This window comes from Balaenoptera ricei, chromosome 4, assembly GCF_028023285.1.
Source record: "Balaenoptera ricei isolate mBalRic1 chromosome 4, mBalRic1.hap2, whole genome shotgun sequence".
Classification (NCBI taxonomy): domain Eukaryota; kingdom Metazoa; phylum Chordata; class Mammalia; order Artiodactyla; family Balaenopteridae; genus Balaenoptera; species Balaenoptera ricei.
Genome location: NC_082642.1, coordinates 32,451,609 through 32,477,129, shown reverse-complemented (window position 1 = coordinate 32,477,129; position 25,521 = coordinate 32,451,609). Strand labels below are relative to the sequence as shown.

Sequence of the window (25,521 nt, the reverse complement as noted above, 5' to 3'; positions counted from 1 at the left end):
GAGAGGAGTGCCTTGTTATTCATAACAAGCCCCTTTCAATCTCACCTGAGTTTGTTAATGAGGTGACTTTCAGAAAGCCCCTAAGGATGGGGGCTGGTTGCTGGTGGAGCCAACCATGTGTTTAGAAGGTTGGGACTTTCAGCCCCTACTCCACCTCCAGGGAGGGGAGAGGAGCTGGAGGTTGAACCATCACCCATTGCGAATGATTTAATCAATCGTGCCTACATTATGATGCCTCCATAAAAACCTAAAAGGACTGGATTGGAAGTGATTTGGGGTTGGTGACCTGTAGAGGTGCTGGGAGAGTGGCTCACCAGGCGGGTATGGAGGCTCTGTGCCCCCTGCATCTCTTCCATAAGGCTGTTCCTGAGTTATATCTTTTACACTAAACGGATAATCTAGAATGTCAAATATTTTCCTGAGCTCTATGACCTGCTCTAGCAAATTAATTGAGCCCAAGGAGGAAGTTGTTAAGAATCTCTGATTTATGGCGAGTGAGTCAGAAGAGGAGGTGACAACCAGGACTTGGGATTGGCATCTGAAGCAGGGAAGCAGGGGCAGTCTTGTGGCCTGAGCCCTCAACCTCTGGGATCTGATGTTAAATCGTAGGACACCCAGCTGGTGTGCCTGATTTGCTTGATGTGTAGAAAAACCCACACATTTGGTATCACAGTGAAGTGTAGTAGGAAAGTAAAGGAGAAATCTCAGGAGGGTTTTTTCCAAATCACTAGAAGAATTACAGATTAGTTTTCTCCAGTCTTAGTTTTTCTGTCTCTCTTACGTATCAGATTTTAACCAGTTCCCTCTTACCCCACCTTCTACAGATGCAAACATGCACCACACATAACAGCGTTTTCCTGTTCTCCTGCCTCCCCAGCAAAAGGCTCTAGAGAAATGCATCATAAAAATATTAACCGGTTGGAGAGGGAGTGAGTAAAAGGGTGAGAGAAGAAAAGAGTAGATAGTATGTGATTTAACAAGTATGTCTATCCACACCTTTCTTGCTGTTGTTAGCCAAAGAGTTGCACAGACCTAACCTCACCCAAAGGAAGACTTCTCGAATGATTCAGAGAGAGAGACCAGCTATTTTCTATGAAGCCCCTACAGCCTCAGTATTCCACATGGGAGAGCTATGGAAGTCGAAATCCCTCTGGAGAATCTATGGAGCCATTATTATACTATTAAAAGATTCTCATGTTTTTATACTGGGAAGTGTGGGACTGTGTTACAACAGACTTACATACATGATCATGGTCATATGGTTTTTATTATTAAATATTCAAATGTAAAAATTAAAGAGAGTAATGTGAACAACACCTAGGTACATATCCTCCAGAATTAATAAATATTAAAATCTTTCCATATTAATTTTTCATTTTACAATGTTAGAGATGCAGTTGACTTGCCTTCCTCAATGTTAGTCCCTCTCATCTTTCCCCAGAAACACACATAATTCTGGAGTGGACATGTATCCAACTCATCTTTGTTTTTACATTTCCATCATGCTTTTTGTGTGTGTATTTAAACAGCATACAGAAAAGTCTTATGTGTTTCTAAAATTTACAAAAAACTGTATCATTCCTGATGGATCATTTTGAAGTCTGTTCCCCCACTCCCAGTAAATTTTGTTTTTGAGACCTATTCACATTGATAAATCTATATCTTATTTAATTATTTCATTTTAACTACTCTACTGTAGGCATATATCACAGTTTATCTATTCCTCTAAGGATGGATATTTAACTAATTTTCTTCCTTCCTTCCTCCCCTCTTCCTTCCTCCCTCCCTCCCTCCCTCCTTCCCTTCCTTCCTTCCTTCTTCCCTCTCTTCCTTTCTTTTCTTACAGTAAACAAAGAAGCAAAGCACATAAGCATGAGTGCCAGAGTTTCTGAAAGTTCAGTTATCTTACATATATGTTTCAGAACTATAATTCAACATCTACATACACTACAAACTGATCACCACCACAAGTCTAGTTACCATCCATCACCATAGAGTTGACCCCCTTCACCCATTTTTCTCAATCCCCTTATCTTCTGGCAACCACTAGTCTGATCTCTGTACCTCTGTTTGTTTAGTTTTACTTCATTTGATTGTTTCCTTTTTTTTTTTTGAAGTCCACATAGGAGTGAAATCATACAGTGTTTGTCTCCATATCATTTATTTCACATAGCATCATATCTTCAAAGTCCATCCATGTTGTCACAAATGGCAAGATTTCATTCTTTTTATGGCTGAATAGTGTTCCAGTGTGTATATATACCTCATTTTCTTTATCCATTCATCCATCGATGGGCCCTTAGGCTGTTTCCATATCTTGGCTATTGTAAATAATGCTACAATGAACGTAAGAGTGCCTATATATTTGTAAATTAGTGTTTTCATGTACTTCAGATAAATACCCAGAAGTGAAATATCTGGGTCATATGGTAGTTCTATTCTTAATTTTTTGAGGATACTCCATATTGTTTTCCATAGTGGCAGCGCCAAAATACAGCCTCACAAACAGTGTATGAGTTCCCTTTTCCCCACATCCAACATCTGCTATTACATGTTTTTTCAATAACAGTCACTCTAACATGTGTGAGGTGATATCTCACTATGGTTTTGATTTGCATTTCCCTAATAATTAGTGACATTGAACATTTTTTCATCTATGTTGGCCATCTGTCTGTCTTCTTTGTAAAAATACCTATTCAGATTCTCTGCCCATTTGGGTTGTGTTTTTGTTGTTGAGTTGTGTGAGGTTTTTTTTTTTTTTAATATATTTTGGATATTAGACCTTTATCAGAATATTATTTGCAAATATCTCCTTCCATTCAGTAGGTTGCCTTTTCATTTTGTTGATGGTTTCCTTCCCTGTGCAAGTGCTTTTTATTTTGCTGTAATCCCATTTGTTTACTTTTGCTTTTGTTTCCCTTGCCTTTGGAGTCATATCCATGAAAACATCACTAAAACTGATGTCAAAGAGGTTACCATTTTTGTTTTCTTCTAGGAATTTTATGGTTTCAGGTCTTACATTCAAGGCTTTAATCCATTTTGAATTAATTTTGTTGTATGATTTAATATCGTGGTCTAGTTTCATTCTTTTGCGCATAGCTGTCCAGTTTTCCCAACACCATTTATTAAAGAGACAATCCTTTCTCCATTGTTTGTTCTTTATTCCTTTGCCAAAAACTTAATTGTCCAAATATCTGTGGGTTTATTTCTGGACTCTCTATTCTATCTCATTGATCTGTGTGTCTGTTTTTGTGTCAGTTACCATACTGTTTTGATTATTATAGCTTTGTAGTATAGTTTGAAATCAGGAGTGTGATACCTCTAGCTTTGTTCTTCCTTCTCAAGATTTTTGGTTACTTGAGATCTTTGTAGGTCCATACAAATTTTAGAATTACTTGTTCTATTTCTGTGAAATACACTGTTGGAATTTTGATAGGAAATGCATTGACTCTGCAGATTGTTTTGGGTAGTATGAAAACATAAAATGAATAAAAATATGAATGAATAAAATGAATAAAAATATGAATTCTTCCAATCCATGAACATGGAATATCTTTCCACTTATTTGTATCTTCTTAAATTTCTTTAACCAGCATCTTATAGTTTTCAGTATACAGGTCTTTCACCACCTTGGTTAAATTTATTCCTAGGTGTTTTAGTCTTTTTGATGCCATTGCAAATGAGATTGTTTTCCTAATTTCTCTTTCTGATGGTTATTAGTATATAGAAACACCACAGATTTCTATAAATTTTGTATCCAATGACTTTACTGAATTTGTTTTAGTTCTAACAGGTTTTTGGTGGAGTCTTGAGGATTTTCTATATAAGTGTCATGTCATCTGCAAATAGTGAGAGTTTTACTTCTTTTCCAAGTTGGATTCCTTTTATTTTTTCTTGCCTTTATTTTTACTTGCCTAATTGCTGTGGCTAGGACTTCAAGCTATGTTGAATAAAAGTGGCTAGAGTGAGTATCCCTGCCTTGTTCTTGATCATAGAGGAACAGCTTTCACCTTTTCATTGTTGGTGAAGTGTTAGCTGTAGGTTTGTCATATATGGCCTTTATTATGTTGAGGTAAATTCCCTCAATACCCACTTTGTTGAAAGTTTTTATTATAAATGGATGTTAAATTTGTTAAATGCTTTTTCTGCATCAACTGAGGTGATCATATGATTTTTATCCTCTGTTTTATAAATGTGGTGTATCATATTCCAGATTATCACATATTGAACCATTCTTGCATCTCTGGAATAAAACCCACCTGATCTTGGTGTATGATTATTTTAATGTATTGTTTGCTAATATTTTGTTTAAGATTTTTGCATCTAAATCATCAAGATTATTTTCACATAATTTTTTTTTTTTAAAGTGTCCTTGTCTGTTTTCTGATTCAGGGCTTCATAAAATATGTTTGGAAGATTTGCCTTCTCTTCAATTTTTTTGAAAAATTTGAGAAGAATAGGTATTAAATCTTCTTTGAATGATTTGTAGAATTATCCAGTGAAGTCCTCTGGTAATGGACTTTTGCTCTTTGGGAAATTTTTGATTAATGATTCAATCTCCTTACTAGTAATTCATCTATTTGTTTTTTCTATTTCTTCATGATCCAGTCTTGGATGATTGTATGTTTCTAGGATTATCCTTTTCTTCTAAGTTGTTCAATTTGTTGGTTGATCATTGTTCATAATAATCTCATAATCCTTTGTATTTTTGTGGTATCAGTTGTAACAACTTTTTTACTTCTATGTCCTCTCTTCTTGTTTCTTGGTTAGTCTATCTAAAGGTTTGTCAATTTTGTTTATTTTTTAAAAGATCCAGCTCTTAGTTTCATTGACCTTTTCTATTTTTTTTTTGTCTCTATTTCATTTATTTCCACTCTGATCCTTATTATTTCCTTTCTTATAATATTGTGCTTTGGTTGTTTGTCTTTTTCTAGTCCCTGAAGGTGTAAAGTTAGGTTGTTTATTTAGGATTTCTCTTGTTTCTTGAGGTTGGCCTGTATTGGTCTGAATTTCTCTGAGATCCACTTTTACTGCTATGGATTACAAAAATCCCATAGATATTTGATACATCATATTTCTGTTGTCATTTGTCTGTAGGTATTCTTTTTTTTGATATCTCTTTTGATTTCTTAGATGGCCCATTGGTTGTTCAGTTGTTTAATCTCCATATTTTTCTGTTTTTTTTTTTCTTGTGATTGATTTTTAGTTTTATTCAATTGCGGTCAGAGAAGGTGCTTGATATAACTTCAACCTTCTTGAATGTATTGAGACTTGTTTTGTGACCTACCATGTGATCAATCCTGGAGAATGTTCCATGTGCACTGGAGCAGAATATGTATTCTTCTGCTTTTGGATGAAATGTTCTATACATATCTATTAAGATCATCTGGTCTAACATCATTTGAAGACAATGTTTCCTTATTGATTTTCTGCCTGGATGATCTATCCATTGATGTAAGTGGGCTGTTAAAATCCTCTACTATTATTGTATTGCTTTCAGTTTCTCCATTAAGCCTGTTAATGTTTGCCATGTATGTCTTACTGCTCCTTAGTTGGGTGCATATACATTTATAATTGTTATATCTTTTGGCTAATTTGACCCCTTTATCACTATGTAATGACCCTCTTTTTCTTTCAGTGCAGTCTGTGTTTTAAGGTCTATATTGTCTGCTGTGAGTATAGCTACTCTAGTTTTCTTTTCATTTCTTTTTGCATGGAATATCTTTTCCCATCCCTTCACTTTCAGTCTTTCTTTTTTTGAAGTAAATCTCTTTTAGGCAGCATATACATATGCCTTTTTAAAAAAATCCATTCAGCCCCTCTATGTCTTTCCATTAGTGAATTTAGTCCATTTACACTTAGTCCATTTGCATAATGGCATAGAGTTAATTGTTTTCTAGCTGTTTTTGTAGTTCCTCTCTGTTCCTTTCTTCTTCTCTTGTTCTCTTCCCTTGTGCTTTGGTGGTTTCTCTTAGTGTTATGGTTATGCTCCTTTCTCATTATCTTTTGTGTATCTACTACAGGCTTTTGCTTTGTGGTTACCATCATGTTCACGTATAACAGACTATATATTTAACAGTCTATTTTTAAGTTGACAGCAAGTTTGGGCACATTCTAAAACTCAAAATTTTTACTACACCTCCCCCCCAGTGGTCTGTGTTTTGATGTCACATTGTACATCTTTGTATTTTGTGTATCCCTTAACTAATTACTGTAGTTGTAGTTATTTTTACTATGTTCATCTTTTAAACTTCACACCAGCTCTATAAGTGATTAATCACTACCTGTACTATACATTTACCTTTATCAATGAGATTTTTACTTTCATGGGTTTTTTTTTTTTGTTACTAATTAGTGCCCTTAGAAGTCCCTTTAGCATTTCTTGTAAGGCCATTTTAGTGGCAATGAACTTCTCTAGTTTTGCTTGTCTGAAAAATTCTTTATCTCTCCTCCAATTCTGAATGATAACCTTGCTGGGTAGAGAATTCTAGGTTGGAATGTTTTTGCTTTCAGCACTCTGAATATGTCATGCCACTCTCTTCTACCCTATAAAGTTTCTGCTGAAATATCTGTGGATAGCTTTATAAGATTTTCCTTGTATATAACAAGTTATTTTTCTCTTGCTGCTTTTAGGATTCTCTCTTTAACTTCTACAGTTTCAATTATAATGTGTCTTGGTGTGTGTGTCTTTGGGTTCATTCATCTTATTTGAAACGTCTGGGCTTCCTGGACCTGGATGTCTGTTTCCTTCCCCAGATTAGGGAATTTTACAGCCATTGTTAATTCAATTTTTTTCTGGTCCTTTCTCTCTCTCCTCTTTCTGGGGCCCCTATAATGTGAACGCTATTCTGCTTGATGTTGTCCAAAATGTCCCATAAGGTATCCTTACTTTTATTTAATTCTTTTTTCACTTTTCTGCTGTCTGGGTGAGTTCCAATGTTTTGTCTTCCAGCTCACTGAATCATTCTTTACCTCATCCAGTCTGTATTTGAACCCCTTGAGTGTATTTTTTAGGACAATTATAACTTCTATTTGGTACTTTCTTATATTTTCTGTCTCTTTGTTGAACTTCCCACTGTGTTCATACACTCTTCTCCCAGGCTCAGTGAACATCTTTATTATCATTGACTCCTTATCAGATAGATTGCTTATCTCTGTTTCGTTTAGTTCTTTTTTCTGAAGTTTTGTCTTGTTCTTTCAATTGAAACATATTCCTCTCTCTCCTTATTTTGTCTAAGTCTCTGTGTTTTTTCTACTTATTAGGTAAATCAGCTATCTCTACCATTCTTGAAGGATTCGCCTTATTTAGGACATAAGTGGGACTTAGAAATGTAATCCCACCTGGCCACCAGAACCAGGCACTCTAGGGGTCCCCTATGTGTGCTCTGTGTGTCTTCCTATAGTGGTGGGGCCAGGACTACTGCTGCAGCATAATGCTGGGCAGGGCTGGCCTCCAGACACACTGTGGGCCCAGTCACAGCTGCTGTGGGAACACTGCTCAACCAGCTGTGAGTCCTGGCAAAGGCACAAGGGTAAGCAGGGCTGTCAGCAGGGCATACCCACTAGCACTAACAGATTAGAGGGAGAATTCTAAAACAGTGCCTGCGAGTGCTGGCATTAGCAAGGCAGCCTGAGATGAAAAAACTTGTTTCCACCAGTGTCTCAGTCCCTGGCGAGGTTCCCACCTGGTTCCTGCCTCTCCAGCAAATGCTTCAAAATTAGTAAGTGGGTTCCCTTCACTTACGTCCTTGTGCTTTTCAGTCTGGTGTTTTTGCACTGGTTTTTGGATCAAGTGTGTCTGTGCTCAAGATTTTTAAGACTAAGCTTTCCATTCCCTGCAGTTCTATACTTTCCCTGGATTTTCAAGGCCAGTTGTTTTGGAGGCTCATCTCTGCTGTGCAAAATCTAGGAGTTGGGGTGCCTGAAGTGGAGCTTGAGTTCCTCACTCCTCAGGGCAAAGATCCATACTTTTCAGATCCCTCTCGATGTGGATCGCCACAGCTGGGTGTGGTTTTTTCCTTGGTGAGACCTTGTCTCTGCCTCTCCTACCTGTCTTGATGCTGTCTTCTTACCTTTGGTTGTGGAGGCTCTGTTTTCAGGTCCCTTTTCAAGAGAGTTATCCCATATGTCGTTGTAGATTTGTTTTATCCTTCGGAGGAGGTGCATTCAGGATCTTCCTATCCTGCCATCTTGAACCTTCCTCCCTCTCTTATCTTACATTTTTAATAGTAAATTCAATAACCTTTCTTTTTTATCTTTTTTTAAATTGAAGTATAATTTGTTTACAGTGTTGTGTTAGTTTCAGGGGTACAACAAATTGATTCAGTTACATATACATACATACATTATACACACACACACACACACACACAATATATATATATATATATATATATATATATATATATATATATTCTTTTTTGGCTTCTTTTTCATTATAGATTATTACAAGATATTGAATCTAGCTCCCTGTGCTAATATGGAATGTCCTTGTTGTTTACCTACTTTATATGTAGTAGTGTGTATCCGTTAATCCCAAACTCCTAATTTATCCTACCCCCACCTCTATCAGCTTCAGTAACCATAAGTTTGTCTCCTATGTCTGTGAGTCTATTTCTGTTTTGTAAATAAGTTCATTTGTATCGTTTTTTTTAGATTCCACATATAAGTGATATCATATAGTATTTGTCTGACTTCACTTAATATGATAATCTCTAGGTCCAGCCATGTTGCTACAAAAGGCATTATTTCATTCTTTTTTATGACTAATATTCCATTGTGTATATATACCACATCTTCTTTATCCATTCATCTGTTGATGGACATTTAGGTTGCTTCCATGTCTTGGCTATTGTAAATAGTGCTGCTATGAACATTGGGGTGCATATATCTTTTTGAATTAGAGTTTTCTCTGGATATATGCTTAGAAGTGTGACCCCTGGATGATATCATAACTCTATTTTTAGTTTTTTAAGGAATCTCCATGCTGTTCTCCACAGTGGCTGCACCAATTTACTTTCCCACCAACAAGTATAGGAGGGTTCCCTTTTTTTCCACACCCTCTCCAGCATTTATTATTTGTAGACTTTTTGATGATGGCCATTCTGACTGATGTGAGGTGATACCTCATTGTAGTTTTGATTTGCATTTCTCTAATAATTAGAGATATTGAGCATCTTTTCATATGCTTGTTGGCCATCTGTATGTCTTTGGAATAATCATTCTATTAGGAGGCAAGAATTCATTTATTTCATTCAAAGAGCTAAATTATAACTGAACATGAGGACCTACAAAAACAGTATATGTATTCTGTAAAATATTTACCCAGCAATGAATCCCATAATTTTTACTAGGTATAATTAGCAAATGCTGCTGGTGACTCTTCTGCTACAAACTGTCCACCTACAAAAAGTCCTTCACTTACTATGGTCTCCTGAAATTGGCACCCACTCAGGGTGCTGACGGTAATGATAATATTAAATCAAAACTGTTTTCAGTACTATCAAGAGTTAACAGAGCCAGACAGAGATGACAGCCACTTATGATTCCAGTTTGGTTTTTACATGGAGAAAGAAGATCAATGCATGAGGTGTAAGGAGATAAATAGCATTTGTAATGAGAACATCAGAAAATGGCCCGGTGCTGCTGATAGCATGAACTATCTAGGCTGAACAATAGAAAATTGCCATTTTGTAGGTGAAACACTGGCAATACATCAAAATAGGCTGTTACTCGTGCTTTCTGGATTTGGAATGAGCAGGACTGGTATTTTCTGAAATAGTCAAAAACTAATTCTAGGAGACCTGTAGGTTCCTAAACACGTATGACCCGTGCCAATTGAGACTTGGATGTGTTCCTTTCATATCGTATCTCTCAAATATTTAATACAACCCTCACACTCACCCTTTACCCAGGGCTGCCATCCAGAGTTGTGCATTTGCACACTTCACAAAGGATAACAACCAAAGGGCTGGTAGGGGGCTGGTGACCAGGCTTATGCCCTAAGATGCTACTTAGTACCCCCCAGAAGGTCCCTTTTTCAAACTGATCTGCCCAACATGTGTTCCTTTTTCTAATTTTCACAAAAGCGCCTCAGAGGCTATTGTAGATCACCTCTAAATTCTATGCAAGCCTGGAAATTGAAGCATAAGATGAACTGGGAGGTCAATGGTGAGGTAGGCCTTCATAGCATGTGCAGATGGTAATTCTTCTCTGTTAGATGGGACATTTGGTTTCCTTATAGCTCAAATCTTTCTATATCAAAAATCCCTCTGCTGAAATTGTTAAGAGATTTTCAGTTCTAGAGTCTGAGTGAAGAATATGGTTGGGGAAATAAAACCAAGAGTCAGATTATCTTCTTGGCAACCAAACAGAGATGACATATTCCAGTTACATTAGGACATTTGCAATCTATTGATTGAAGTTAATAAATCTGTGGGGTGTGTTTTGTTTGCTGATCATGCGAGAGGCTCCCGTTTGACCATGTATTTTTCTTTAAAAAACAAAACAAAAAATTTTGTAGCACTAATTCTTCCCAACGATTCTCTTGCTAAAAACAATTTCCAATTGAGATACAGCACCAAACATCTCAAATGTATAATTCAAAGATTTTAAAAGCAATTCAGCATAGTGACCTCTGACTTGATCTAAGTATTGTGTATTCACTATGGGTGTCAGGTCTCAACTCATTGCAATTAATTTGATGTATTGATTTAATATCTCGGGCAAAGTTGTATTTACCTGGCAAGGGCACCGTGGAAGATGATTCTGGGAGAAAAGGAATGTTTGCGAATGAAGATGAGATCCTTTGATGAAACAAAAGCCTAGAGTAAGTAGCCTTCAACAGAATCAGACCCCAAACACCCATTATCTTAAGGCACAATCTCCCAAATTAGAGCTAATAATGATTCAGCATTGTATTGTTGGTTACTTTCATTCTATAAAAGAATACCCTGGGGTAGAAAGGAAGCCAAGCAATAGATCTGCTCTTGTAGGTTGGTCCATTAAGAGAGGGTTATTTAAACTAGAGCCAGATTACAAAGAACCATTTCACAATAATCTACGCTACCAGAAGTTCTGGAGAAAAGATGTCATCTTTCTTTTCTAATATATAAATGTACTATTACTTTTAAAATGATCTGTTCTGATCATACACATAATAAAGTACTAAATAAAATGTAATATGTAGAAAAGATAATTTATATAAAGACAACCAGATCATTTTCTATCATCTTTCTTATTCATTCAAAAGAAGTTGTAGATCGTCTACAGCTTCCCAAGCATTATGTATAAGAGAAATATACTGAATAAAACACAATCCCTGCCCTCAAATTATGTATCATCTAATGGGGAACATGTATAAACAGAAAGAAAAATGCAATACATTTCGATCAGTGTCATCATAAAAGTACATGTGCATATTTTATATTGAAATATAATCAATAAAAAAATAGGATCCCTCATTTTCAGTTAGTACAAGTTTTCCCCATGGTAGTAAATATATATTTTGAGCATCATGTTACTGACTGCAAACTAGTTCATGCTTTGGATATGTTTTAGTTTGTTAAACATTTTCTTACACTTGTGTGTTCAGACTATTTAAAGATTTTCACTCCTTAACTAACACAGTAATGGACATCTTTCACATGTGTCCTAAGGCAAATTTCTAGAAGTTAAAAGTTTGGGTTCAAAGGTTAAGAACATTTCTAAAACTTCCTGGCACATTATTGCAAAATTGCTTTCCAAAGAACAAAAGCACTGTGCCAAATTACATGTCCACAGGAGATGAGCCTTTTAAAAGATATAAACACAAGTACACACTAGTACATATTCATATTGACCTTGATTTCATCAAAGTCTGAAATTTTTCTAAGTGCAAACAATCTCTTTATTCTTAGGAATAAGTGAATAGATGCTTATATTACATAAAGACTCAGAGACGATCATTGGTTTTATCTGATTATATCTATTTCAAAATTAAAACATTTTTTAAAGCAAAAGAAGGTACAACTTTTGGTATCTGTAACCAATGACATATTATGCATTTTGCTGTCACCTTTTATAACAACCATCTAAAACCATGTAGCTGATCCGTCTTCTCTCATTATCAAGTCTGGTATCTGTGCTACCTGGTTCTAAGTAACGTGAAATAGTCCACTGTTTATTTAGACTTCATTAATCTTCTGTTTTTAGCCTTTGCAAATATAAAATTGTGATAATCACCAATCACAAGTGAAAATTAGTCATATACATGGAAATCAAGAAAGTTCTCTCTCCGATTTCTATAAAAAACTGGGAATAAAATTCACTGAAACTCTCAAGTTATTAAAACACATTCTTTTGCATCAACATTTTCAACTATTTTTTATGTGTGTTAAGTACAAATTAATGGCAATATTATTTACTTCAACTTCTTTCCTACTTTTGAACAACTAATAACAGACAGAAGTAACAGAATCAAACGAAGACCAACATCTAGAAAGAGAATCGATTGTCCCACTAGATGAGGTAATTCTAGACTAGTTTACAACTTGAAATGATAAGTGCCATGGAATTTCGTTTATAAGAAGACACCAAATTTGGAGTTGAAAGATCTGGTTTGGCTTTGTCACTTACTAGCTGCATGACATACAGCAGTTACTTTACCTCTAAGCCTTAGTGCCCTTAACCATGAAATGGTGTAGGAATAAAATCAGTTATTGCCCATAAAAGTGGATAACACACAGTAGGTATTTTGAATATCAGTCTTTTTCATTGGTAGGCTAGTTCCTTTATCCTTTCTCATAGGCCTTATTAGCCAAAGCAGTAAGTGTGGGGCTTTATTTATAACTTTCCAGCTAATGTTTTACTTTTTATCTATTTTGGAAAATAACATGATGAATACAAATGAATACAAATGAGCTAAATATATTGGTGATGTAAAACATGAATAAACCTCCATTTTATTTGTCAATGGGGACAAATTTTTTCTAATGAGTCACAGAGCTAGCAACGGTGTGAGGAAAACATTTATCCTATTTTCCTAAATACAATATAGAATCTATTTTATGGTTTCTTCAAGCTGCTTTAAAAATTTCACATCTGTACCACTCTCCTACAAAGGGTCCCAGATGATTTTTTTTTTTTAACTCTCACATGGTGCAAAATAATCTAGAAATTCTAATCGTACTCCATATGAGCCTAACATGATCAAGTAGAAAAAGTATAGCCTAAAGGTTAAGAATGTAGATTTTAGAGTAGGGATCAGCAAACTTTTTCTGTAAAAGGCCTGAGTCTAAGTATTTCAGGCTTTGAGGGTCATCTAGTCTCACTAACACTCAACTCTGTCATAGCACGGAAGAAGTCATAGAAAATATATAAACAAGTATTGTCATGAAGTATTCTTTTCATTCTTTTGAACCATTTAAAAATGCAACCACTATTCTCTAACTCACCTGCTGTTCAAAAACAGAAGGTGAGCCAGACAGGCCTGCAGGCCAGTTTCCAGACCCCTGCACCAGAGTCACACTGTTTGAACTCAAATTCTGGCTTTTCCCTTTGTGGCTGTGTCATCCTGAGCAAATTAGTCTCCTCCCTCCACTCAAGGGTCTAAGTTGGAAGGATAACTGCATTCATGTGACTTTTAGGGGGTCTGAAAGAGGAATGCATGAAAGTGCACAGCATTATGCATGGGGGGCTGCCCCACATGGCAGCTCCCCTCCCATTCAAGCATCTTTATTTTCATAGGCATCATGTACCCTGGAAACACAAGATCCTTGAATCCTGACAGACTTGCACCCAAATCCTGACGCCTAATTGTTAACTGTGTTTCAGCTCACTAAGGTGTCACAAGGAGGCTGCAAGTTACCTGCACTTCAGGATTGATGCGAGAACCTAGTTCTCAGACTACATACTGAACGTTTTACTGAGTCTCTGGCATAAACAAGATGTTTAAAAAGTTTTGGTTACTGTTATCTTATGCTAAATTCTGTTTCTTAATCTCCATAGGGTGTAGGTAGTTGATATACTTTCTATGTCTGTACCACTTATAACACGTGTCTGCCTCTGTGTGTATCTCCTGTCAAGCTCTGTACTGAAAACAAAGCACTCATATTCAAACACAGCCCAAGGTTATTGTTGGGAATTCTTGAGTTCTCATGTATACGTGGTTCCTAATCTGGACAACAGATCACTTCTAGGAGCCAAAGTTCTCAATAAGGAAAAGTATCATGCATTACCATCTTACTCTCCATCCCCTCCACTTCACTGTGATATCAGAAGAGAATAAAACACTGGCCCGTTTGGGGGTACAGATCAGTAATACTACAGAGAATAGAAGCTTTGCCTGGGTTGGGAAGAAATGAGTAAAAGGAAGAATCAAGGACAAGAGAGGCTAAGGAAGAAACACAGAGGGAGGGAGATGTTCTGTCTGGTTTTTGAGATTAGCAGGAAAACCAGATTGCGGCACCCAAAGGGTGATGTTGGCTCCGAAGGGGGATGATGATACTTCCCATATTATGCCTGAAAGTAAGCAACAAATTCCAGCTGGTGATTTGAAGGAGTCACTGGATCTAATCCAGGCAAAAGGAGCCCAGTGAAGAATCCAGGCGAAGACTTGGAAGCACAGCTGTGAAAAGACCCGAAGTCTTGTGGTCTAGTGGAAGTTCAGGGATGAGAAAATGGGGCACTGTGGATGTTCAGACTGTACATAAACTGCAGATCGCATGCGTGCTGGTGGTGTTTCCTGTTATTGAAAATCTTTAGGGAACATTTTAAGATGAGTACTGCATTTGCAGAGCAATGAAAAACTGCAGGGGGCGCTATTCAGACCCCTGTCTTGTAGTCTCACGTGAATGGCACCTGCTAAGAGCTTTGCTGAGCACAGCCTGGAAGGCCTGAGCATTAGCAAGTTAACAGCTGCCTTTCCTGCAGAGTGAACTGTCGTGTGTGTGTGTGTGTGTGTGTGTGTGTGTGTGTGTGTGTGTGTGATGTTGGAGCAGAAACCTTAAAGCTAAATAAAGCATGATGTCTCCCAAACGTAACTCGGTTTCTTGGTGCCAAGGCCTTATCAAGACAAGGATTATACAAACTATATCTTCTTTTGAGGGTCTTGGTCTCCACAAAATACCAAGCACGCCCTTGTAACAGTTGAGGCAAAAAGTCTCTGGGTATTCCAACTACTACTGATCAAAACACACACACACACACATTTACACACACACACAAATATATAATTATACCAAATATATGCAGACATTTTATAAAATAAATACAGTAGGTGCTGCCTTTCCCAAAGCCATCCAGCCAACACTGCTGGTAGTTGAAGCACTGCTCAGTACAATCCGTATGCCCAATATGAAGGCTGTAAGCATTTTTCAAGTTATGCCTTTACAATATAGTATTTAGTATTTACACTATTGGAATATCTGAGACTGGAGGAAGCTTTACATGGTCAAAAAGAATTTCAAATCAAAAGGGTTATTTCAAAGTATATATCTGCCATTCCTGACAATGTGGTTTACTCAAAGTATCACTTTTCATAGGCACTGAATTCATAATAAACATCTGTGACTATACAAACAATAGGCCTCACTTTAAATCACTGGCGTGTACATACACCCAACCTACAACAATAGCACAAATACTTTATGGGAGAAAATAACATAAGTATCTTAAACGTAGACATACAATTTTGTGCTAACTTTAGTTCCATGTCATGGACATAAATATTGTCTGAATCTGTCACCTATGAATGCGGGAGCCCAAGAAACAAAAGGGCTTCCAGACTAGATGGGAATGCCTATGCTAGAGGATAATGATTACAAGGAACTTTCAAGTCCACGTCAATAAAACACACCACCTTCCAAAAGCCACGCAGCAAGCCAATGATTTTGGAAGCAGAATCTTACACATGAAGGACAAGTTATTACATATAGTGAATATACACACCACATTTAGGAATCAGGAAGAAAGCTATCATTCTTAGAAGCCCTTAGGAGGAAAACAGATGTCAAAAACAATGACAACTAGGCCAATCTACTACATGTTCAAGAAGCAGTACCTATGAAGACTTTGCCCTTGAATAGCCTACTATAGCGTGATGGGATAAAAAGATGTCTAGGCTGGGAGCCAGCAGACAAGTCTATGGCCCCACTATGCTACTGATATACTATGGGACCTCTGGTAAGTCACTTAACATCTCTGTGTCTCAGTTTCCTTATCTGTAAAACAATGGATTGGATTTTTATGGACCCTTCCTGCTCTAACATTCTGTAACTCTCTTTTATCTCCTCAAATCTTCTTTCACATTAGCATTTGATTTCAAGAGCTAAGAATAAAGTCCAAACACGTATGTTAGCATTAAATTCTCCATATTCTGACTACAGCCTTTGTCTTCATCCTTATCTTGGTCTATTCCTGAAACCACATCAATATCCCATTCGGATCCTCTTTTTCTCTCACTCTTCTGTTTTTCTTCCCTCAACTTCAGCTGAACCGTCTTTTACTCCATTCTATCATTTTCCAAAGCCACCTCTGGGTTACATTTCCATATATCCGTCATCACTATAAGCTATAAGCCCCTCGAGGTCAGGGGCTGGACCTTATGCAGGGTTTGTGCAGTAACCAGCAACACTTTGCCCAAAATATATCCCTGAGAGTGAGTGGTGATTCTAGTCTTGGTAAAACAACAAAAGGTCTGGTTTTACTTTAATCAGTGATATATTTTGTTACAAATCAAAACCAAATGAGCCTTAAGAAAACTCAGTTTCTCTCACCCTTGTTGGAGTGAATGCCTTTGAAAAGGAGTGAGAATTAAATGACATTTCAGATCATTATAAATGGTTTATTTATCTTTAAACACAGACTAGCCAGGATTCACAATTTTCAAAGCAAGCAAGGTTCAGGTAAACAAAATAAATGTTACCAGACTAATTAGCCACAGACTGCAAAGCAACTTTTAATGAATTACGTTGTCAAGTGATTAAAACACCTAATGGCTGGAATAAGGTTAAATATTTTCTAAGGTGGAACGTATAATGTACTCACCATTGAAATGTGTCAGAACTTGCCTTTATTCAATGTCGAAGAAAAACTGATCTCCTGTTTGAGTTAGACTACTCTATTTCCCACGTAAAAAAGCTTTACTTTGAAACTACCAAGAGAATAACCACTCCATGCCTATTAGTCTTAACAGAAATCTTGGCTCTGTCTTTTAAGACTGTTACACCTTCTCCTACAGAGAAGCACAAATCAATAGAAGATGTATCACTGTAGGTCTTTCTTTTCTTTTACAGGTTGGACAATAATTGTTTGAGAGCCTCCCCTTCCCACCCTCAAGTCTCTAGGTGACTTTTTCTGCTCGTAGATCCTGTGTGCCGGCCCCAGGATGGTGGCTGGGGACAGGGGCACAGCACACTGCTCCATGAGACCCGTAAGGTAGCTGTAACTGTCCTCCTTGTACTGTGTGAACACAGCCAGCAGATTCATCTCCTCGTCTGGCGCCTTCACCCGGGGCCACCTTCTCGGCCTCCTTCTGCCCACGGCGCTCCTGCAGGACCTGGCACTGTTCCGGAGAGGCCCGTTGCAAACACTGAACCACCAGCCAGCTGCACCTGTTGTCCTGGATGTCAGTGCCGACCTTGCCCATCACACTGGGGTCCCCAAAGAGATCAAGGTAATCATCCTAAATCCGAAAGAACTCTCCCATCTCCAGCAGGATCTTCTTGGCATTGACATGCTCCTTCTCCCCATCAATGCCCACCACACACATGGCAGCAGCTATAGGAAGAGAGAAGGAGTAGAGAGCTGTCTTGTATTTGACAATAGATCTGTACCTCTTTTCAGTGAATCTGCCAAGATCCACACTGCCCTGGGCGGGGGCTGTGATGAGGTCCAGGGTCTGTCCGATCTCGGTCTGATAAGGACTCTGTAGGAAGAGCTCGATCAGGTTCAGGTAATAGGGCTGCTCCCAGCAGCAGAGCTTCAGCAGGCAGTAGATATATGCTTCCAGGAGGAAAGCATCATGAATGGCAGCCAAACCTATGCCTGGCTTCTGATACCAGCAGATCTGCCCCCGTCGGGCGAAGAATGCATCCATGAGGTCGTCTGACACCAGGAAAAAGGCTTGGAACAGTTCCACGCACCAGCCCTCAGCCATAGCCCACCGGAGACTATCAGCATCTTGCTTCCTGGGCTCCGACAGCTCCCAGAATGCTATCAGCACCGTCAAACCCCGACGGTACTTGCCTCGGATGACATAGTACTCCAGGACCTCCTTGAGTCGGGCAATAGCATCTCCTGTCTCTGGGTGCCCAGTGTCCTCCTCAGTCAGCACCTTGACAATCTGGGTTAAGTGCTGGATGAAATCCTGCCTTTCTTGGGCATAAACGTCTAATTTCTGGTCTCCATCTATTCTGAGGGAGGAGTAAAATACTCTGTTCCTGGATGCCGGTTGCTGATTGTCACTGTAGGTCTTCATCTGCCTTTGTTACGTCCTCTGTGCATCACCAAATACGATTTATGTGATTTCAGAGAACTTCCTTTACATCTTCCCCATCCCTAACTCTGCATACCTTTTTAGCTCAGAAAGATATTAAAGATTAAAATATTTGATATGAAACTAGAAAGTGAAATAGCAGTACAACCTTTAAAAAGGCAGACTTTTTTTTTTTAAATTTCCCAAACAAATAGAAGAAAATGGCAAGTAAATGGTGAGCTTTCGAGGAATTGGGCTAGAAGTTTGAGGTTTCAGAGTCCTAAATGGTCAAGTAAGGAGGCACAGATGACCAGTTATAAAGTGGCTCACCATAGCAATGTGAGTTAGTACTGAATGGCTGACACAAACATTTGCCCTCAGCAGTCAACTTTGAGACCTCAAATGAAAAGTAATACAATGGCATCCAATCCCAAAGAAGCACGTTTAACTTACAAAATATACAAACTCAGCATGAATGTAGAGAAAGTAAACAAATAAGCAAACAATTTAAAAGAGAGGAAAAAGGTAACTTGACCATTCAGTTGGAATGGTGTCAAGATAAGCTTTTGGAAGGGCTGGGGGGAGGGACAGATTGGGAGTTTGGCATTGACATGTACACACTGCTATATTTAAAATGGATAACTGACAAGGACCTACTATATAGCACAGGGAACTCTGCTCAATATTCTGTAATAACCTAAATGGGAAAAGAACTTGAAAAAGAATAGATACATGTATATGTAAGAAGTAAGATAAGCTTTTTAAAAAATATATATCGTGGCCCCAAATATAAGGCAACTATTTCATCCGAGGCTCAATGCAAGATTACCTGTTCAATGCTGGGGAAAATCTGACTGTGTTAGTAAAAAACAGTGTGCAGTAGACTTACTTCATAGGGGATAGTAGTAGGTAGTTTTGACCACATGCAAATTTAATCTTAGCACAGAATTCCTGAATAATGGATGACGGTTTTTAATGTCCTATGTTTGGAATGTCCCCTTCGTTAACTCTCACCCGAGTGTCAAGCAATTATTCAGTGGAATCTTGAGGGCTCCAGGGGTGTCTTCATCTCCCCCAACATCTATGAAACACAGAGTGCTAATAACTCTTCTTCTCCCTTATGGATCTGACCCATTTAAGATGCAGATAGAGATAAAGACCATGGACTATTTGTGCCAGAACCGGAAACAGAATTGGAGATGTGGCCCCAAACCTTTGTATCATAAAATGAGGAAACTGAGACCCAAAGAAGTTCAGGGATTTGGTCCAGGTTGACACTTGTATGGGGAGTCACTTGGGAAATCTCAGGACAGCAAATGCAGGTCTTTTTTCATTTCCCAGATGGGCTTCATCCTAAAAAGTGAGCTGGAACAAATTGGATGCTAGTGATCTCACTGCAGATTTATCTGTGGTCAAAGCAGAAGTCTCAAAGGTTTCAAAGGCTCTACAACTATCTTATACCTGAGCTGGAAAGTTCTTCTGATACACTTACTGTTATCAAAGCTTAGTATATCTATTTTTCTTGGAATGCAGATTATTTAAAGGGAGAGCTGGTATTGTTTGTCGCATCATAGGGGCTTTTACAAGGCATTACGGATGTTCTCTGAAACCTTTACCGCAGCTATGTTGATGATTGGAAATGCCAAAAAAATTACCCTCCATACAGAAACACACACACACTAATTCTAATTAGTCAATTCTAGTTCAAGTGGAAGTGATGAAACATTTCACCACCATCTTTTTTTCCCAGGAAACTAGAATATATTTTGGCTACATAAAACACTTATTTTTATTTAAGCATCTATTATTATAGAATAAAGGCATTCTGCAAAAATGGCATTTAGCAATTCTCTCATATCTGAAAATAATTAGAAAAACCCATTTCTAAAATATCATTTTATATCATTTCATATCATTTCTTTTTTTTTTACACACACACACTGTATTTTATTTTTACAAGAGAGAGACTGACACCAATCATTGTACATGGATGACCACAACAAAAGCAACAATGATTGCAATTACCAAACACGAAACACACTCATACTATGTCATAATATTGACATTCAGTCCAGTAATCCTCCACTGTAACAGCTCCTTTACTTTGCAGTGAAAATTGATTTGTATATTCTTTGCCTCTGAGTCGTTGTGGGATTTTTTTTTTTTTTTAATTCAGACAGAAAGTCACAAAAATTATACTCATCCTCATCAGTTCACTCAGTCCCATGTAATTAATTTTTTTTTCATCTTGATCTTTTGTTAGCACTTTTATGAGTGCTATCATATTTCATATCATTTCTAATATAATTAGAAAAAACCATTTTCTCATGTAGAAACGTAATTTTCTTTTTTTTTTAAAGAAATTCATGTTCTTTTATTTATTTATTTATTTATTTATGACTGTGTTGGGTCTTCGTTTCTGTGCGAGGGCTTTCTCCAGTTGCGGCAAGTGGGGGCCACTCTTCATCGCGGTGTGCGGGCCTCTCACCATCGCGGCCTCTCTTGTTGCGGAGCACAGGCTCCAGACGCGCAGGCTCAGTAGTTGTGGCTCACGGGCCCAGCTGCTCCGTGGCACGCGGGATCCTCCCAGACCAGGGCTCGAACCCGTGTCCCCTGCATTAGGCAGGCAGATTCTCAACCACTGCGCCACCAGGGAAGCCCCGTAATTTTCTATGTAGATGAACATAGCCTCATTTGTAAGGCAGACAGATAAGAACTCTGAGGAATTCACTGAAGCACTGAGGCTATGAAGATCTACTCAAGTTGCCAGGCTACATCTGTCCTATAATAACGGGATGCTAGCGTTAGTTTTTCTTTTAATACTTAGAGACTTGGTAAGTACTAATTATTTAATATCTACATACTTTTTAGAAGCTGCAGTCCGTGTAGACATTACTAATATTAGCTGAAAAATGAGATTAAACTTTATTTGAGAATTTTATGCATTAGACCCCAGAAGACTTGTCAAGATGTAACAAAGAGAATTGAGAAGACGGAGGCAGGGATGATCCAGGTTTTGGAAGTCCTAAAGCTTTTTAAAACCAAGAGGAATTTTGTTAAGAAAAAATATAAATACATTAGGAGTAAAGATGAAGATTTATTTAGGCTGAGAATCATCACAAAAATGACAAACTGTAGGGCTTCCCTGCTGGCGCAGTGGTTGAGAGTCTGCCTGCCAATGCAGGGGACACGGGTTCGAGCACTGCTCTGGGAGGATCCCACATGCCGCGGAACAACTGGGCCCGTGAGCCACAACTACTGAGCCTGCGCGTCTGGAGCCTGTGCTCCGCAGCAAGAGAGGCTGCGATAGTGAGAGGCCCGCGCACCGCAATGAAGAGTGGCCCCCGCTCGTCACAAATAGAGAAAGCCCTCGCACAGAAACGAAGACCCAACACAGCCAAAAATAAATACATAAATAATTAAATAATTTTTTTAAAAAAATGACAAACTGTAAAAAGTTGACAAACACAAACGTCATAAAATCCAGAATAATAACAATGGCTGACATACCCTCTGTGATACTTTTCACGGACACTTGGCTATCTCAGTCTGTTTCAATCCTCCTTTCTCCTCCCCGGAGAGAGAAACTAGAGAAAGCCCGTGCGCAGCAGCGAAGACCCAACACAGCCAAAAATAAATAAATAAAATAAATAAATTTATTTTAAAAAGGAGGCACTACTTCCTTTCAGATGGATTCATGGGGGCAGCACCAACAGGGCAGAGGTGCAGAGGAGACATTGTGCAGGAAACATATGACAGGGTTTATCACCTGTGGACTGAGGGATCTGGTGTGTGGCCTCGGTCAATGTCAGCTTCCTGATACCCCTGCTGTCTTATGGTCAGTCGTGGATAATGTTGCCAGCCAGGAATGAGTGTGGCTGAAGAAAAATCAATGGCCTCTGTGTAGCCAAGCCTTCCCTTTGAAGTCTCATCCGTTTTGGGTACCTTGTTGAGACAGTTCACCTCCTGGGCCTCGTGATGTCAGAAACACCCTTCCACGCTTTCCTACAAACCACCAATCTTCCTCCTGGCTAAAGCACTGCTTAATGTGATATGTCAGCCTTTACTTTTGAAGGCCATTCATGAGTTCCAGGAAGAAACTAAACCAAAATGGTCCAGGCATGGTCCCTGCCCACCGTGCTAAGCCAGGAAGCTGGGTAGTGATGCAGCTCGGAGGCTGGACTTCAGCTGGGGCTTAAGAAACAGCTCTCGGGCATCCTGTATGTGCCAGCATCTATGCTGGCACCACAATGAAAACCAGCAATGCGTAAGACACCCTTGCCCTCATTAAACTCCACATTCTATGAGGACAGAGGCTCATAAAAATACACAATATTTATGAGGGCAAAGGATGAGAACAAATAGAAAATTTTAATATAAAATGATGGATTTTAAGACCAAGAAATGCATGGGGAGTTGCCTAGCTCCGTGGTCCTGCTGGGAATCGCTCCTGACACGGGCTACCAGGGGCCCATGAGAGAGAGGCCTTGATTATTAAGAAAACTGGATGTGACATCTGTGGGCCTTTGAAACCTCATCCACTCTAGTGAAGCCAGAGAAGGGTCTCCCAGAGCACTTTGTGGTCACTTTTGGAGCTTTCTACCTTTTTATGCTAGGAGGAAAATCACAGCAAGTCAGGACGCCTGAGTTCTCAGGCTGACCATAGGTTTCTTCCATGAGCCTTGGTGATGGCTCCTCCAATAGCTAAATGACGGTGGAAACAAGTCAAATGAGGCCTCTCAGTGTCTCAGCAGAAGGGATCCGGTTTCATCTTGTATGTGGAAAATGCTCTGAGCTCCAGGAAGGGAGGGACGGCAAGGTCCCTCCACCCGCGCCCTGCCGCCCCCAGGAATTGCAATCATCATGAACGTGACATCTGGCTAAAGGTCCCAGGTGTAGGGCACTAGAGGAAAGCTATGTCATGGTGTTCAAGAAAATAGTTTAAGATATGTTATGCCCTCCTCCCACCTGCCTTACTCCAATGTATGAAAGGCATGCACCTCTATGACTAAACCAACTGATAAAGAAAAATGAGAAAGCTACACACATTTTTTCCAGCTGCTGTTATGCTCCAAGTACTGCTGTTCTAGGTGTATGGAATAAATCAGAGAAGGAAACAGACAAAGAGCCCCTCGTTGGGCTTACATTCCAGTGTCAGCGTTGGGGGAGGACAAACAACAAAACTAGTAAATAAGCAAATTACCAAGTATGTTAGAAGGTGGTGAGTACTGCAGAAAAACAATAAATCAGGGAGGTTGGGGGGCAGGGTGGGGAAGAGGGGAGATGATATGATTTTAAAGGGTATGATCAGGGGAGGGAGGCATTACTGAGAAAAGTATATTTGAAGACAGACTTGAGAAGGGGGCAGTTCGTGAGCCCTGTGGACAGTTGGGGTGCAAGGATGTTCCAGGCAGAGGGAACAGACAGTGCAAAGGCCTTAGCGCAGAGACACACCCAAGTATTCACAGGACAGCAACAAGGGCAGCGTGATGCCTCACAGGGGGCGAGGGAGAGCACAGTAGTGCTGTGGCTTGAATTGTGTCTCACCAAAATGCATATGCTGAAGTCCTAACTCCCAGTATTTCACAGTGTGGCCTTTCTGGGAACCAGAGCCACTGCGGATGTAACTAATTAAGATGAGGTTGGGGGCTTCCCTGGTGGCGCAGTGGTTGAGAATCTGCCTGCCAATGCAGGGGACACGGGTTCAAGCCCTGGTCTGGGAAGATCCCACATGCCGCGGAGCAACTGGGCCCGTGAGCCACAACTACTGAGACTGTGCGTCTGGAGCCTGTGCTCCTCAGCAAGAGAGGCCGCGATAGTGAGAGGCCCGCGCACCGCGATGAAGAGTGGCCCCCGCTCGCCGCAACTAGAGAAAGCCCGCGCACAGAAACGAAGACCCAACACAGCCAAATAAATAAATAAATTTATTTAAAAAAAAACGGATGAGGTCATACTGGAGTACGATGGGCCCCTCACCCACTAGGACTGGCGTCCTTATAAAAAAGGAGAAATTTGGACACACAGAGAGACATGCACACAGTGAGGCTGCCAGGTGAAGACTGGCGTGATGCTGGCACATGTCAAGGTCCCAACAGAGTCTAGGAGACAGGACTGGAACAGATCCTTCCTTGATGACTTCAAAGGGAACACAGTCCTGCTGCCACCTTGATCTCAGACTTCTAGCCTCCAAAACTGTGACACAATACATGCCTGTGGTTTAAGCCACTCAGCTTGTGGTACTGGGTTCTGGAAGCTCTAGCAAAGTAACAGGCGATTAGGCCAGAGCGAGAGTGAAGGGGCAGATGATAAAAGGTCTTAATGCAAGGACATTGGAGGTGAAGTCATTATAGCATCTTGAGCAGAGGAGTGAAATGATCTGCCCAAAGGCTGAGTTCCAGAGCACTGCAGTTTGATGAAGTCTCAGAGAAGAGGAGCTGAGAAGGAGCCACTAGTGACGTAAAAGGAAAACCAGGAGAATGTGCAGCGGGGAAAGCCCATGGTACTCTTCTATCTAAAAACATAGTCAGACGGTACGGCACAAGCAGCTCACTGTGGGTGGATCGGGGACAGTCACTGAAGAAGGACGGCAAACAGGTCCATCAACTTCCTCCACGGCATACGCGAGCCAGCGAAGCATAAAAAAATCTTTTAAGTCCATGGGCTTCCCCATGGTTAGTGGAATTTGACTTTTTTTTTTTTTAATTTGACATTTATTTATCAGAGGAAATAAAAGAAGATAAATGGTAAAATCCTGGTTTCGGTGTGTAGGTCTTCTATTTGTGCTGAGTAAAACTGTTATGAATCACTAAACAGGGCTCTTGAAGGTGAATCAGAAACGCCAAGGGTCTCAGAATCTACTTTAGAGATTCATTCAGAAAACAGCTAATTCACTCAACTCCAGTGGCTCCTAATACACGTGGCACAGATTCTTAAAAGGGAGTCCTTAACCTCACTTTGCAGCAACTCTGCTTCCCTAACTCCCCATCTGTACGGCCTCATGCAAAGGGGAGATTCCTGGTTAAAGCCACAGCCCTAAACTGAATACATAAGGTGACTGAATGTCAACC

The 25,521-nt window shown here is 39.4% G+C and overlaps 1 protein-coding gene and 1 pseudogene across 1 annotated transcript in view; both read right to left on the bottom strand.

The window, feature by feature from the left end:
- The window catches only part of KCNH8 (potassium voltage-gated channel subfamily H member 8), a 403,459-nt gene that overhangs the window by 293,220 nt on the left and 84,718 nt on the right, over window positions 1-25,521 (bottom strand). The window lies entirely within an intron of this gene.
- LOC132365073 (farnesyl pyrophosphate synthase-like) lies at window positions 17,245-18,457 on the bottom strand (annotated as a pseudogene).